General features: G+C 39.1%; 1 protein-coding gene across 1 annotated transcript in view; it reads right to left on the reverse strand.

Annotated features, from left to right (window-relative positions):
• Positions 1 to 2584: 2584 nt before the first annotated feature.
• The window catches only part of hrg (poly(A) polymerase hiiragi), a 165204-nt gene continuing 150684 nt past the window's right edge, over positions 2585 to 17104 (reverse strand). Inside the window, exon 13 of the mRNA XM_080284885.1 lies at positions 2585 to 3046. The gene's annotated coding sequence lies outside the window, so the exon portion shown is untranslated. The remainder of the gene's footprint in view (positions 3047 to 17104) is intronic.

Genomic DNA, 17104 nt, shown 5'->3' on the forward strand with positions numbered 1-17104 from the left:
ACCTCTTCTCATTCTGATACTTAAAGCTGAATGATACGCTCAGTTAACAGGACAATATGAGTTCCAGTTATCCTTTTACTATGAATACATACTTGAATGACTGCATGACTTGGTCCATAAAAACATTAAGGGCAATAATTATGCATAAAATATCCCCATCCATTCTCATTCACTCAACTTCTTAAGTGAATCAGAACTGCAAAGACAGTATCACTGACTGCAACCAGTTACTGATGCATTGAGCATGATTCCTAGAAGTGAATTGCTGCACACCATCTCCAACCACAGTAAAAAAAAAAAAAAAAAAAAAAAAAAAAAATCTACCAAGGGATGTCACAAACTACTTCAATTGTAAATCATCTATGCTAACCCATAAGACATTGGCATAAAAGCAGCAAAGTTGTAAACATTAATGTTATAAATAAGTTGTTCTTATTTCATGACCCTAATTTTCCAAATTTACGACAAATGGAGACCTAAAGCATAGCTCTTCATCTCACACAGAATATCCTTAAGACAAAAAAAAAAAAAAAGTATGATTCTTTTACCAATACTGTACACCAGTCCTGTATGTAAGAGCCCTAGCATGTATTCAATATGGACGGTGGATGTTAGCGGCGAAGTGGTGACATGTGGAGGTGTATGGTATGTAGGAGGACTATTGGGCCTTGGGAGCAGGCTGTGAAGCCTATGTCCAGAGTACAGTATTTAAAAAAAAAAAAAAAAAAAAAAAAAAAAAAAAAAAAAAATTACTGCAAGAAGTATGAAGCTGTTTTCAACATGACAGCTGGCCAGTGAGGTCTCCACATCCTTAAGTCAATACAAAGATGCAAAGTCACCTCCTCACTCGGTGATTATGTGGCCAGTATTTATTTTTCATACAAACATAAACCTTTAATCTTTTCATTACTAAATTATGTGGTGTATGACTTAATAATCATACGATTACAACTTAGGTTGTGGCCACATCCACCTTTCACTACATACCCATTATGAAAACCACTATTACTTAAATACTTGAAAATCTGCAGTAATGTGATATAACCTATTTATAGAACGTGTTGTGAGCATGTATATGTATGAACTACACCTGTGATCATTTAGCAGTCTCTGACACACTAACCATCATTCAAAAACAAAGTTAAACCATACTGTACTAAAAAGCACTATTTTCCTCATAATTTCCTCCTGCGACTGATGTCAGACATTGTTTAAATATACAACAGTTACCAATTCATCACTGCCACTCAAAGTTACTAGGGCTAATTTTCATTAAAGTACTGTACATGCACTGCTGCATGAGCTATTCAAATAAAATTACTCCTGTACATTTGCACCATGCTCAATACACCACTTAAAATCCTTAATAAACTGTAAGTTACCCTCTTCAAATTTCAGAGATGCTTGATACATCACCCACTAATAATGATTGTCCCCTTCAAAGTACAGTAAATGAAAATAAATGAATGCTACCAAGTAAGCAGCCTTCGCATATCCATTTTCATTTATTAATCTCCTCCAATATGCAGGCAAGTTATGCAATGTGAAAATATTTTTTTAATTTATGGGCAATGTTATAATATTTAACAAAAACATACCATACCTCACACAAAAATACAGGTTCATAGGACTGAGATATATTAATCTCAAGCTTTAAATAAAATCATTGTACTTTCATCATGTCTTATCATATGAAAAATGATACAGTATATACTTCAGCATAAATACTAGCGGAATGAGTAATTCTGTCATACACACCCCAGGCCTTCACCAATGGATGCCTCTTGTGTTCCTCTTGTGGGTTAACAATGGCATCTGTAACATTCATCTAAGCTAAAGGCTAGCTACACTGAAAAACTTGGATGACAATAAATTTTTTCCATCATAAATCTGAGTGATATCAGAAATAACATTTCCACATAGTTAAATTAAATGGGATGAGGAGTGCTGTAATGACACTTTGTTTTATCATTTTTCATACAGATGTTCCCTATCTATACTGAATACTACTCTCACATCACCTCACTAAACTGATTCCATCATTCTTCATGAAGAAAACTGTCCATGAATGCTACAGATCTCTTAAGTTTCTTTGAATTATGACACAATGCACCACCAGCTTCAGTGTCAGGGTAGGTACTCTCACAATGCATCCCCATTGAACTTCTCAATGAGCCATTTCTAATGCTAATGCTTATCTGAACATCAAAAACCAAAACTAGAGGTAATGTTCTATCAAGGTTGCTACAGCAGTCACCTGTCACCGTGTGTGTGTGTGTGTGTGTGTGTGTGTGTGTGTGTGTGTGTGTGTGTGTGTGTGTGTGTGTGTGTGTGTGTGTGTGTGTGTGTGTGTGTGTGTGTGTGTGTGTTTCAAGAACCACCAATACATCATTCACAATGTTCTGACTTATCCACTTCACAAAGAACAAAATTTCCATGTTATCCACTGTTAAGCACTTTTGGCAATTATGGGAGAGCTCATTAGTATTCTTAGTCAATTTTTTTTTTTTAACTGACAAACAAAACACTGACCTAACACTGTCAAAATGGTAACTACTTAAAAGTATAATTCACCTTTCTTTTCTGCATGTTATTTGAGATGGATGCGAAGAAAAACAGCTCACTACAAAGATTACTGGAGTTCAGCCATGTGGACCTCAACTTCTTACACCGATCAACTTGCAGGTGATTCAGACACTGCCAGCGGTGCCAAAAATGTAGCACATGCCACCACACCAGAAGGAACAAATGAGGTAGGCAGATTCACAACCTCATCTCTTTCTGTGCTCTAACAGTTTCTTTCCAACAGCTTTGTTTACCACCAACTGTCTGGCACTTAAGAGTTTCTGCACCATTAACATCCCACATATGCATCACTGGTGATTCAGTCTGCTCTGCTGACCAACTGATGTCTTGTCCACCACTCTTCCACCCTGCCCCAACTCTCCTACTTAATATTTAAGTTTATCGGGAAGTTAGGTGGAATAGGGACCAGCTGAGGCGGCTCTGGGGTGAGGACGTCTGGCAACTCCACACTGGATAGCCTCTGTAGACGAGGAGCCGTAGTGTGAAGATCCAATTCTAAATAAGAAGGCTTAATTCCCTAACATACTGTAATACTGTACAATCACTGAACATACAATATTTGCAAAAACTTATCACCCAAAAATTCTACTGAGTTTCTCACAAGCAAATATACAGATCTAATGACAAATACAATGAATGAAACCACTCTCATAAATACTGTAACTCATGCAAAAGAAAAGTCTAAAGAAAACTGAGGGAGGTGGTGTTAATAAAAAATAAGTGGTAATGAAAAAAAAAAAAAAAAAAAAAAAAAAAATGTCTCAAAGCAGGTACTAACCTTTTGACTGTTACAAATCTCCCTCAGCTTATTAATCCCTATCAAAGATTTTTTTTTTTTTTTTGTACATCATTTATTCACCAGACAATTTTATTAAGCTTTGGGAGAGACTTTTTGATTGGAGGGGTTAGATACAGAATTAACTGACACCTTCCATCCTATATCTTTTCCCATGCTAAAGAAAATCATCTAGCAGTAGTCTGATTAAAATACTCATTGTAATGAAGGGGTTAATACACACGCAAACAACTGCAATAAGTTCCCTTTTCTTTCAACCCTACGAAGGCTGGCAAGCCAGTACAGTACTGGAACAACATGACTGTCAAAATACTCAATGGGATAAGATAATGTCTAGAGTGCAAATAACCAATGCTACTGAACACCCAAGTTCTATTATTCATTTATGCCTGTAACACTTGAGACCACAAACTTATGCTATTATTTTCTACATATGCAGTTACATTTGCTACAAGTTTTCTCAGCAAATCTAGACATGCTATGGGTATAATAACTGGAAGGGGAAATACCGTACCATACTCTACTTGCTGCTTCCTCTCATCTCAAAACTTGAATAATTTTCATTATTCTACTATTCTACCTTTACCCAATTCAGAAGTGATATGGCACTTGAGTACTCAAGTTATTCAAGCTAACAATTATAAAATTCTGTTTTGCATACAGAAATCTCTACAACCTTCTGCTCCTCAAATGGTTAAGTCTAACTCAATTACCCTATTCAAGAGTGTTGTCACTCTTCAGCATTTCATTCTGGCTTTGGCATGTCAATTCTGTTCTGCACATGGAAATCTTTACTCCTCAAAAGGCTAATGATTCACATGACTTACAGAAATTGTAGTAGTGGAGTTCTGCTATAAGATGTCAGTGGGTAAAAACTTTGGAAAGTTCTAGTACTTCAGTGTATCACATGGCACATGCATGACCTGAAAAAGTCTTATCATCCTACCAACTTCACACCTTGAAAGGGGCAAATAAAAGAACGCTGGCAGACAGTACGAGTAAATGACATACTTTACTCCTACATTCAGAATTTACTCTTTTTAGACGTAGGAGCATCTCTAGGATTAATGTGGTCAGTCAGTCACACCCTTAAGATTTTCACATACACAGTGCTTTACTCTGACAACGCCCCATATGGTACTTCACTTTAGCTCTATAAGGATTTCCACTCTACCAAAGCCCCATATGGTACTTAACTGTACTGTACTTCCTAAGGATTTTTACACAAAGGTGCTTCACTCGCATGAAGATTCACTAGTAAAGCACCACATGGTCCTGCATCTATCTGGTACCTCTGAGGTTGTCTCCTATAGTATTTAAAAAAAGAAAGAAAGAAAAAAAAGTACTTTTACTGCAACTCACTTTCCAAATTACTTTTGGTAGGTTTAACTCTTAAAAAAATAAAGGGGGGGAGGGGAGTGCTCCTGTTCTCTAAAAGTCAGTTCTGTGTAAAACAAAAATATTCAACCATCAATTACAAAACCTCTCCTTAAAATACACTGCAATACACAGATACAATTAAGCAAGAGCAATTCTTAGTTAGGAACAGAGAGCTTTACTTTTTGTTGACTAGGAAAATGCTTTTGTTCCTGTTTGCAGAGAAGTTGTCCGGTGAGCAATGAAGAGGTCGGGTATTGAGGAGAATGGTTATGGCACTGTATGAGAGCACAAGGTACCCATGGGAGTGGAGAAAGATATGAGTGATGATCTATTCTGAGCCCTCTGCTATTCATTATGGCACTTGAGGCACTGCTGAGTGACTTCAGGAATGCCTCTGTTGGGAGCTGTGCATACAAATAACATATTATTGATGAAATGTTGGAGAGGGATGCTTGCATGGAGGGGCACCAATATAGCTAAGCAGCTCTGCCACCCAGTTATACAACTGTTCTTCAACCTTCTCCCTATCCCTAAAAAGGGAGTGGTGGACTGCCACAGAAAGGTAAATTCAGCCTGCAATTCACAAGGTTCACATTTCAGATGAACCTGAGCTACAATTACTACTACTACTAATAGCATTCGCCGCAAAGAATGATAGGACTGTATAATACAGAGATGTAAGACCCTAATGCTGAAACAAAGCTTGAGATGGACTTGTGGTTTGAATTGGTAATATGTTGAACTTCAGGTAAGCCCAGGAAACATCAAAATGATGAAATGAAGCTTGAGCCTCTCATAGGCTGTGCTGAGGCTTCAAAGTCTAAACCTCCTCCACATGACTTCAGTAAGTGTCTTGGAGTTTGACAGAGAGCATAATAGTACACAGTTTCATCAGCTTAATTTGGCTTTACAACAACAAATAGTTAAGGGCGATAAACAACACCTGCTACAATTGCAAGAAGTGGCTACATATAACTTGGGCAAATGTTATTGGCATTTGTATGTTACACCCTCTGTACCATTAACTGGAATAACTTGACAGTGTTTAATACAAAACTTTCTATTATTGTAGTTGTTTACAGACAATATGATATTCATACCTTGGATTACTATGGCATCAATATGGTACCTACTGTATCGTATTGTATTGTCTATAAAGGCTCCAACATGCTTGTCTGTGTCAGCCTTGATCACCTAATGGCTGCTCTCAACACTGCTTGATCTCTTGCAGTCTGCTTGTTCAGTCCTAAGGTATGATAATTATTCTTGTACAAAATCCAGTACTATTACAATAATTGTAATTCAAGCTGCTGTATATTTCTTACATTGTCCATTACACACTGTACTGTAATCATGATGATGTGGGTTATACTTATTAGTTCTTCACAAGGTTTATCACAAATAATGATACTGTAGGATGCCATAAGTATCTTACACTAACTTAAAATCCCCCTAAGCTACTTGCTGCAACATAATGTGGGCTAGTATACAAGCCTTACTTTACAAGGAGCAACTTGAGAGAGAGAGAGAGAGAGAGAGAGAGAGAGAGAGAGAGAGAGAGAGTGTACCTACATATTATATGCAAATCTTATACAACCTCTTCATCACTATTAAGCCAATAATAAGTAGGCTATATTATGTAATTCTTTGTTAACGTTTATCATTACTGGAATAATGATAACGAAGGGAATGTTATTCATCGCTTAATCACTCCAATGCTCCTGCTATTGGATATCAATGTTGGGCTTGGCTGATTTGAAAACACTTGAAAGGATGCATCTCATTAAGTCACACTTAAGCCTAACTTTGCATATGAGCAAATAGAGCTTACTGAGTTTGACTCAAGTAAGCTGTGAACCTGGAGCTGGGACCATCCCAAGCCTGACTTCTTAAGTCCAGCTCAGCCCTTTTTCTAACTTTTTATACCTAACAGATGGATAGATAGAACGGACTCCACAGGACAAAGAGTAACTGTGGTTTAAAAAAAGTGATGATCCCTTGAGTGGAAGGTAGCATCATGATGATAGGTATGTGCCAAAGCACTTTATGGCATAATTCAGGTTTATGTAACACTAGTGTTCAATGGGTACACAAGAGGTGCACTGGTACCAAGAAGTAGGATAAATGAGGTTGGTTCTGAGTATGCAGTGAGTACTGGTGAGTGTGGGGATAGGGTTAAAGGTGACAGGATAGACTTGGCAAATGTATTTTTGGAGTGTGTCAAGGAATACTGCTATGCTGAAATAAAAGAATTATGTCTGGTTCACCCAACTACAGTCATAGAAACCTCAGGTTCAACTGTTACGATCAACATAAAACTAAACAGATGTATGTAAACCAAAATCAGAATTATGAAAAACTAGAATGCTACAGTAACAACATTTCTTACACCACACTAAGTATGAAAGAAATTTAAGAGAATTTATTACTCTACTAAAATAATATGTGACAAATTCTGTCCGTAGGTTGTTGCATAATGCCAAAATCAGAATTACAAAAAATTTCCTAGCTATAGCCATGATATGTCTTAGAAGATACTTTACATAAAAGAAGCCAACACCCTTTGGACTATCCATCTACTGCCAGATGCCTTAATCCCATAAGGGGTGGCCACAAACAAATCGCCTCCATGTCGCCCTGTCCCCCACCATTTCATTAGCCTGCTCCCAGCTCACACCCCTCTCTCTCATATACCTCTCCACTCCATCCCTCCATCTCATTCTTGGCCTCCCCCTCCCTCTCCCATCTTCCACCTCACTCACATACACTTTCTTCATCAGTCTCTCACTCTCCATCCTCTCCACATGGCCAAATCACCTCAGTGTGTTTCTCCTAATGCTTCCTATAGCATCCACATCCACACCACAACAATCCTTCACTTCTTCATTTGTCAGTCTATCTCTCCATGTGACTCCACATGCTCCTCTCAAATAACTCATTTCCACTGCTCTCACTCTTGACTTCTGTCCCTCCAACAAGGTCCAAGCTTCACTTCCGTAAGTTAAGAGTTTGTATCACGATACTGTCATGTAGTAACTTTTTCATTTCCATACTCACTTCCCTGTTTCTTATCACGGCTCTTTAGTAATAAGTTGAAAAAAAAAAAAAAAAAAGTGCACAACAGTAAGTTGCATGACACCAAAATCATCCCCTTCCCCAATACCATATGCAGCAAAATCACCACTGCATGGACTAAGCACAGTGTGGGTGGGATACTTGAGGCAGCCGTGATCACTAGACCCCTTTTGCCCGCAGTTTCTGTTGGAGCTTGTTAAATGGATGCCAACAGCAGTAGCCTAGATGGCTGATCACATACAGTATGCAAATGGCAGTTAATGGCATAAGATGCTTACCAAAGATAAGTAAAGTTCGACAGCATATTTAAGGTATGCTATACAGCAGATACCATATAAAGTCACCGCTCACACAATGCGCGATCCTGGTGCACAAAACTCACATAATAAGGAAAGCAAAATTTGTGGTCAAAAAATGGTCACAATGCGAAAGTGATAGACATAATGCGGGTGGAGGAAGCTGGTCATTATTTTGAAAACTGTACGACACTGCAACAATAAAGATAATGCAGCCAGAGGCCCCAAATTATGGTTCAAACAGCCATAACGCGGAAAAATATGGTCATAATGCGATGGGAACCGACATAACATGGTCAGCGATAGTCACAGCACAGGCTGCATCAGCCAATGATGTATAACTGTCACCTGTCTGCGCGGGGTGTCGTCACGGTCCACTGTGCATTCCTGCCCCAGTTGAGCCTACCCTTTCCCCTTGGTCTGGCTGCACACATGCTCTGTGTGATATCCCCCCCCCTAAACTCCATTCCACCTCCCCCCAGCAAGCCCCAAACCTCTTCCATTCCAGATGAGGAATCCCCTAGTGTTTGTATGTAATGAAGCACTTACTAGGTTGGTAAATGTCCTAGAAAAAAACCCTGAAAACTGCCCCAAAAGGTGAACTTGAGGCTGGCTTGGATATCACAAAACCATTTAACATATAAACGTATGGCCCTATAACATGGAATTTTCATATTGCGGAAACTTCAGCATACAATATTCCTACGTTATGCAGGTAATGACTGTATAACACAAATCCTTCAGTGTGGTAGGTGGGGCCATTCACTAACCACTTTCTTGATGTAGTGTTACCGTCAAGTGATACAACACCAAATGACATATCAAATGGTTTCTTGTTACCCACCAAATCATTTACTACACTGGGTGGTAACCAAACAATTAAATGAATGCCTAATAGTCTAATGAGTTAAGAAGACTGAACACAAAAATTTTTTGCCTATTAGTCTTTACATCCATGAGGTTGTTGGAAAGTTTTCTCACAAAATGCCACTCAGGTGATCATGTGGTTTTTCTTGCCTTAAATGTCTAGACTGAATATAGTCTAGCCCCAGACCCCTTTGCTTTTGATAGGGCAATAATAAACAGGATGATGGGTAGATGACAGCCTTTTGATTATTAAAACCTTGGTGATATGAATAAAGTCTGTCTAAAAAGAAACTGAACTTTTTAAATAACACACCAACTTAGTGGTATAACATGATCGCAAAGGGAGTGCTGTGTAGTGGCAACTTTAAGCTTTAATCTAACGCTAGTGAGGTACACATGCTTGAGTGAGGGAGGGGGGAGGGGAAGTCCACAGGGGCCAAATCCAGAGAGTAGGGCTGCTAGGGGACAATAGTCGCCTTGTGCTTTGCCAAAAGTTACAGATGAAGAGTAACATGTAAGCAAGTGCATTTGCATGGTTCAGCATCCAGGTTTTGTCTGTCTATACCTCAGGTCTCTTTCTTTGCACTGCCTCCCTCAAATGCTTCAGAATGTCCAAGTAAAACTCTTTATTGACTCTCTGACCATGTGGAACAAACTCATGATGAATGATGCCCTTCCAGTTGAGTAACTCTGATGTGCCTTTTTTTTGGTCACGATGACATTATTCCAACCTACTGAGAGGTTTCAACATCAAAGTCATACCACATTTCATCACCTGCTATGAAATTTTTAGAAAGTGTGCATCTGCAATCGAACAATCAAACAGCTCCTAACTGACTGTGACATGGTTCTCTTTTTCCTCATTTGTCAGCAGACATGGCATAGATTTTGCAGCAACACAGCGCATCTTCAGTTTTTTTTTAGTTAAAATTGTGTGGCAGGAACTTTTACAGATGCCTTCTTCTTCAGAAACTTCATGGACAGTCAGGCGATGATTTTCATGGATCACAGTATTTGCTTTCTCAATCTGATCTTTGTCTCATGATGTGGAATGCCATCCAGATTTCATATTGTCTTCAGTGGATGTTCTTCCTGATATGAACTGCTGGAACCACTTGTGACATTGTGTATGGCTCAAACAATCCTCCCATAAGCCTGTTGCAAACACTTGAAATGTCTCTGCAAAAGCTTTTCCCATTTGAAAAAGATTTTTATCCAAACACACTGCTCTTCAAGATCCTTCACTGTTAACTTGCAACAAATCACTACTTGCATCAAACACATGTTCACTCAAACACACGTACCTAGATAACCAAGTGATGTGGTGTGATGCAGCTTAGTGTTAGACTAAAACTCAAAGTCACTGCTACACAGCCCTCCCATCACAATCGCACCAAGCTGGCTATGGTCGTACCATTCTAAAGTGGCGGTTTGGGTGGGGCACCAACCTCTGTACAGTGTTGCCACGTTTTCCATACTCGCGATGCCTCTCTCTCTCTCTCTCTCCCTCTCTCTCCTGGGGGAGATGTGCATCACCCTAGGGAATTTTGTTTCTTTTATGTGTCTTATAAACTTGTGCTTTCATTTCTTTATTTTGTTTTTTATCATATTATTGTTTTACATATGGCGCCAGACGACCTCGGTGTTGAGGCGCCGTGATTTGTTTTCATTCAGTCATTCTCGCCCTCCTTCCTTCCCTCTCTTCATTTTTCCCTCAGCTTGACAATGCACTCAACACTGCCCCCTGCCTGCCTTCTCTCTCTCTCTCTCCTGGGGGAGATGTGCGTCACCCTTGGAAATTTTGTTTCTTTTATGAGTGACTTATAAACTTGTGCTTTCATTTCTTTATTTTGTTTTTATTATATCTAATTATGTTTAAAAATATTATTGTTTTACATATGGCGCCAGATGACCTCGTTGTTGGGGCGCCATGATTTGTTTTCATTCAATCACTCTCTCCCTCCTTCGTTCCCTCCCTTCCTCCATCTCTCACTCAGCTGCACTCAAACTGCCCCTGGTCTGCCTTCCCCCCCTCCTCTCTCTCTCTCTCTCTCTCGTCTGTGGCAATTTAGGATACATTTGGTTATTTTCTTTTACGTTATAATGTGCATATTGTAAATTTGACTTTACTTCCACACCACCCAGGAGGTAAAAATCTTGGCGCGTTTTTTTTTTTTTTTTTTTGAGAGGTGTCCCCAAACAGGCCTATTCCTCTATCCCTCGGGTCGGGCTGGGTGTGTGTGAGTGTTGCCGCTCACGAGGGTTTTAATGTACTGTATATATTTTTTTTACTAAGAAAAGGCATATTATTTCTTATATTCCTGCACATTATCTTATAATCATAATTGTGACATTATTACCCACCCCAGAAATACGGTAACAGCCAATAAAAGTGACTACTTTTTTTTTAAGCAACACTGTAAAATAATTATGCCACGTTTCTGTATTGACGTATAAATATTTTACGCATAATAAGTTTATTGTTCTTTCATATATTATAATACACACATAACCATTATATTCTTATGTGTTTATATTGTTATGCCTATTACATATATATATCGGAGCCGTTCACATAGCGGGTATGGAACACGTGGCAACACTGTACAGAGTTTGGTGCCCCACCCAAACTGCCACTTAAGAATGGTACCACCATAGTTGGTGTGCTATTTAAAAAGTTTGGCTTCTTTTTGGACAGACCTCATACACATTTGTAAAAGAAAAGTTTGAGCTAAGGACAAACATAGTAAATAACACCATCTAAAGTCACTCACATTCTGTAATATTATATAGTGATCCCTTGGTTATGCCACACTTGGTTATAGCAGTTTCTGTTGTCACTGCAAGATGAAAATCTGCACTCCTGCTGTTATCGCACATTTTTTGGCTCAAAAACATCATTATCATGCACCTATGATAGCTCTGCCAACAATGATGGTGCAGTGTCTGGTTTCTGATGGTTTTGAGGGATTCAAAGATGAGGTCCTACTTGAGGAATTAATCCCAGGTGGTGGAGACCACTATTTCTCCACCCCCCAGCCTCAGAACTCCGTACATCAAGTCCATCTCAGGTCTCTTTATGGTTAGTGTTTCTTCCTTATTGTGCCCTTTTCACCATTTTCTATTAACCTAATCATGCCTGTGTGTATTTTAGATACTTACCATAATGGTATGTATGTATTTAGTGGGTGTAAACTGTTGTAAAGTGGAAAATTTGGGTTTGCACTTGGAATGCCTGGTACCATTTAGGATAATTCACGGTATGGTAAGAAGTGATAACAGATTATCCCTGATTCACTACTAGCATTTCAGATACAGTACACTGGTAACTATATACACCTACTTGTACAGTATACCACATCTGGACCTGGGTAAGCTACACTGTAATGCAGAGGTTTTGCTACAATTTCTGACATTCATGCATCACAGTTACGTGGCCATTTCGGCCAATTGTTACTTTGTTAATTTCACATTAATAGCCATCAACAACACTGCTGTCATCATCATCATCATTACCATGACCATCATTATGATTATCATCACCATCATCATCCTGTGCTCTTTTTTTTCCACCTAAGCATGGGATTAGCTAAGGATCAGAGAGCAAGAAAAACCCTGATAAGGAGAACTATCTAAAGTCTACCCAATTACATGGGCTGCAACCTCATTCACTCATCATGCAAGTCCCAGGAATCTTGACACCACCTCACAGGCATAAGTACCCATACTTGTGAGGTTCACATTACCTATCAGGTAGGGTCAGTATGACGACTATCACATCGAGAAAAAAAGAGGGGTGCCAAACCCTTGTCATACACTCTGCTTCTTCCAACCACCTTAATCCACTGTTAATTCCCTGAATGCATCTACCTCCACACCTCACTTTCTCACACACTCATTTACCATTGCTATCCACCTTCTAGGCCTAGCACATCTCCCTTCTTTTAGCTTCCTCAGATACACATTTTTTACTGTCCTATTTATGTCCATTCCCTCCACATAACCAGACCATCTAAGCACACTCTTCATCTCTGGTGTCTAAAGATTTCCTTACTTCACCAACCATCCATCCATCATCTAATCCTGCCTTGCCCCATGAGAAGCGTAGGAGCCCGGGGCTAGGAAAGTTGGTCCTGGCATTTAAGATGAAAGTGACCAGCCTCACTCATCCCTGAGTGGCATTACGTGAGCAATAAACCCCAACCACCCCTTGGATATAAACCTTCACCAGCTCAATCCAACTGGAGTGCAATAATTACCCTATAAACCACCAGGAGCCAAAATTTGGTTATATGGTTACCACCCAACGTGGTAAATGGTTTCCTGGTGTACAGGAAACCATTTGGCTTGTCACTCAGTGTAGAGTCATCCACAGGCAGAAGGAAGGGGAAAGACACAAGAGGGAGTGTAAAGTCACCCGCAGGCAGAAGAGGAATGAATGAAGGAAAGAAAGACAGAAGAGGATGGATGGAAAGAAGGATGGAGGAGAGGAAAGGGCAGACACCCGAGAGCAGCACTACATCAAGTGAGTGGATGGTGAGCGCCCCCACCTACCACATCTACAAATCACATAACATATATTTATCTTGCCCACTCTCTCCTAAACACAAGCACTCCTCAAATACCCCATATCCACTACTCTTATTGCTAACTTCTCATTTTCATGCCACACCAAAATCTCACATCCACAAGTTAAGGAAGGCACTAAAACAACCACCATGCAAACCTCTTGCTGCCATCACTTCTGTTTCATATCAAGGCTTTCATAGCATTAGCCACATTCCATCCCTGTGCTATTCTACCTTCAATTCCTCTGAAAATACCTCTCTTCTCTACATCACTGCACACAGGTACTTAAAACTGGAGTTTTTACCTCTTTCATAATCCTATCCATATATAATACCACACAGTCACAGGGACCACAGAACACTGTCTCACTCCAACGGATTTTAAACCACTCATTTAGATGTCACCTACCTTTACACAGGCTTTACTACCATCATAAAAATTCTGAACAGCATTCAACAGTTTTCCATTCACTCCATACTCATGCAAAACCTTACATAATCCTTCCCTGTTTACCTTGTCCCTTGTTTTTACCCTATTCATAAATGCCACAAATATCTTACAGTCCTTCTTACAAGCTTTCTCCACTGTCTGTCTTGTTGAAAATAATTATAACCAACAAAACTTGTGACTAAGTTATGGCTGTTACATGTATTATCTGACAGACATCTACTACACACCGATCCTATCTCAAGTTCAAATATGACATACAGTATATTACAGCATTTAAAGGGACTATTAAACACTTAGAACCCCTTCAGTCTGATGATGTATTCTTTATTATATTCTTCCTAATTTCAGAAGCTCTATTTAGCTTGGAAGATAATTTACAAACTGATGGGGTACAAAATAGCCTTACTCAATCCCTTCAGTGCTAGAGATCCATAAGCTGCGCAAAAATCATCTGGTGGTGGCAGGAATGATAACAATATACATATACATATACTGTATATATATATTGTATATATATATATATATATATCTCTCATCTCATCTCATCAGCCGCTTGAGTGTCCACTGCAGGACTGGTCTATCCAGACCGAAGTGGGGATGATATAGCCAATGTATTTCTACCAAGTGGCTTAGGCTGTCTGGTAGAGATTGTATGTAGGGTGAGAAGTGCTTGTAAGTGTAATCGTAGTGTTGGAGTGGCTTTGGATGTGTGTGTAGTCTGTGAACCAAGTGTAATCGGCCCGCGCAAGCCGACTGGGTGCATGCATACTTTATAGTATGCGACACTGGTTCAACCACAGCACCCCTTGTGTCTGCCAATGCAGTACAAGGCCAGAAGAACGCTCCCAAAGTTTATTACCCTGGCGGGGCGCAAGCCCTCGTTCTTCTGTGTACGAAAATGCACACTTTACCACTGTACCACAGAGGCTCCATGTATAAATATATATATATTGCTAGAGATCCATAAGTTCTGCAAAAATCATCTGGTGGTGGCAGGAATGATAACAATATACAGTATATATATATATATATATATATATATATATATATATATATATATATACAGCAAGTTCGCCCCCAACGCATGGGTTTCGTTCCTAACGTGGCGCGTTCGGCGCAAAACCGCGTAAGTTTTAACTACTCCTTATTTTGCTCCCTAGATCTCCCAAACGTGGTCCCTCGTTGCCATCTGCCACTGGTAATCAATATGAAGCACCCCAAGAGGTCAGAAGGCCCATCCAATGTCACAACCCACAAACACAGCACTGCACAGCAAAACTCCGACCCACAAACACCCAAACACAAGGCAACATTCCGATGCCGAAACCAGTCGGCGTCGGAATGTTGCCCCGTGCCCATGCACCTGCATGTCGAAGCCTTGCTGTGCAGCACTATACTTGCAAGCCTCAACACCAAATGAACCCTCCAACCACCCAAAGTGCCTCATATTGATCACCAATGGAAGACAACAGCAAAACACCACGCCTAGGGAGTCTAGGGAGCAAAATGGTTTCTGGACCATTCGTTGTCAAGCCAGTTCGCCATCACAACAATAACAAGACAACATAGACTTTGATGGATCCCCCTGAAATATAGTTATTAAAGTATTAATTAATTAATAATAAGTATATTTATAAAAGTATTGATTAATTAATATATTTATAGAATGACGGGGAATCATACAGGGTGCGAATTGTCCTGATGGGGAATCGTTCATGTTTTGACGAGGAATTGACATGATGGCGAATTGTCTTGGAACCCACCGATCGTGTGTAATCTATAACTGGTTACAAGGCTTTATTTAATGCTTTAACTTTCTTTAAGTGCTTTAACTTACAAGTGCATACCAGAGTAGTAAATATTTAACTTACAAATACTGTACAGTACTGTGGAAAAGCAGTACAGCAAATATTTAACAAACAAATAAAAAAGGGAATATTCTGACACCTATCAGAAAACTGGTTATAAGACTTTACTTCTTGCTTGAACGTTATTTAATAACACTTTAACTTGCACATAAACTTACCAGAACAGTACTGTAAATATTTAACTTACAAATACAGCACTGAGGAAAAGCAGTACAGCGAATCACATCACGTGATCAAAACAAACCGTGCGTGCTGAGCTGATGTTCGCGGATTTGGCCTATCAAAGGCCTCTCTTGCGTAAATATATAGTTTTCGTAATGGTTCTTTAATCTTACGTTATCTTATACATATCCCAGCACTAATCATGTATGATTGCGAGTGCGTTCGGCAAGAACGTGTTCCGGGCGAGTTTGCTGTATGTATATATATATATATATATATATATATATATATATATATATACAGTAGAACCTCTTTAGTCCGGACCCCTTTAATCCGGACTTCTGTTAATCCGGACAAAATTTAAAAATAAGCTCCAAAAATATGTTGAAAGTAATTCTAAAGGCATTTTCAGTATCGGCGCGGAAAGCGATCGTCATTCGTTTAGTCTCGGATCACGCTAGGTCGCTACATGGGCGCCTGTTTAAACACACGCTAGCATTCGTTCCATCAACTAGTTCACCAACCATTTACATTTTTACGCTGTATTTCAAAAGTTAATCCTCCTTACCATGCCCTTTAATGCAAGTGTAGCTTCTGTAATGAATAAAGGTGTTAAAAGGAGGAGTTTGCTTACACAAAAATGGGTCAGAATATTCTGCAGTGTTTAGTGATTACTGTAGGTTATTTTTTGTACTTAAATGTGCTTTACTTGTACATCAAACATTAGCTTCTTGCCCATATGTGTGTTATCAATATACCAAAGATGACAATGTATTTTTTGCCTACATAAGTTTTGTTTTTATTCCAAATATTACAGTTAATTAATTAATTTATATTTTTGCCTACACAGGCCTCAGTCACTTACTACAATTTAAAATGTAGGCTAGTTTCTTGTCATGGCCTTACCTGTAAATTATGCAATACAAAACTATCTTACATGATTAGTTTTGTTATTTTAGTACCAGTATCCTTTCATCTTTTGCGGTTACGTAGGGTTGACATATGCCACATATGTTAATAATTAACAAACATACCATATGTAGATAGAGTTTGGT

This window comes from Coenobita brevimanus, chromosome 103, assembly GCF_032717465.1.
Source record: "Coenobita brevimanus isolate Jiangsu-jjx chromosome 103, ASM3271746v2, whole genome shotgun sequence".
In the NCBI taxonomy this organism is placed as follows: Eukaryota; Metazoa; Arthropoda; class Malacostraca; order Decapoda; family Coenobitidae; genus Coenobita; species Coenobita brevimanus.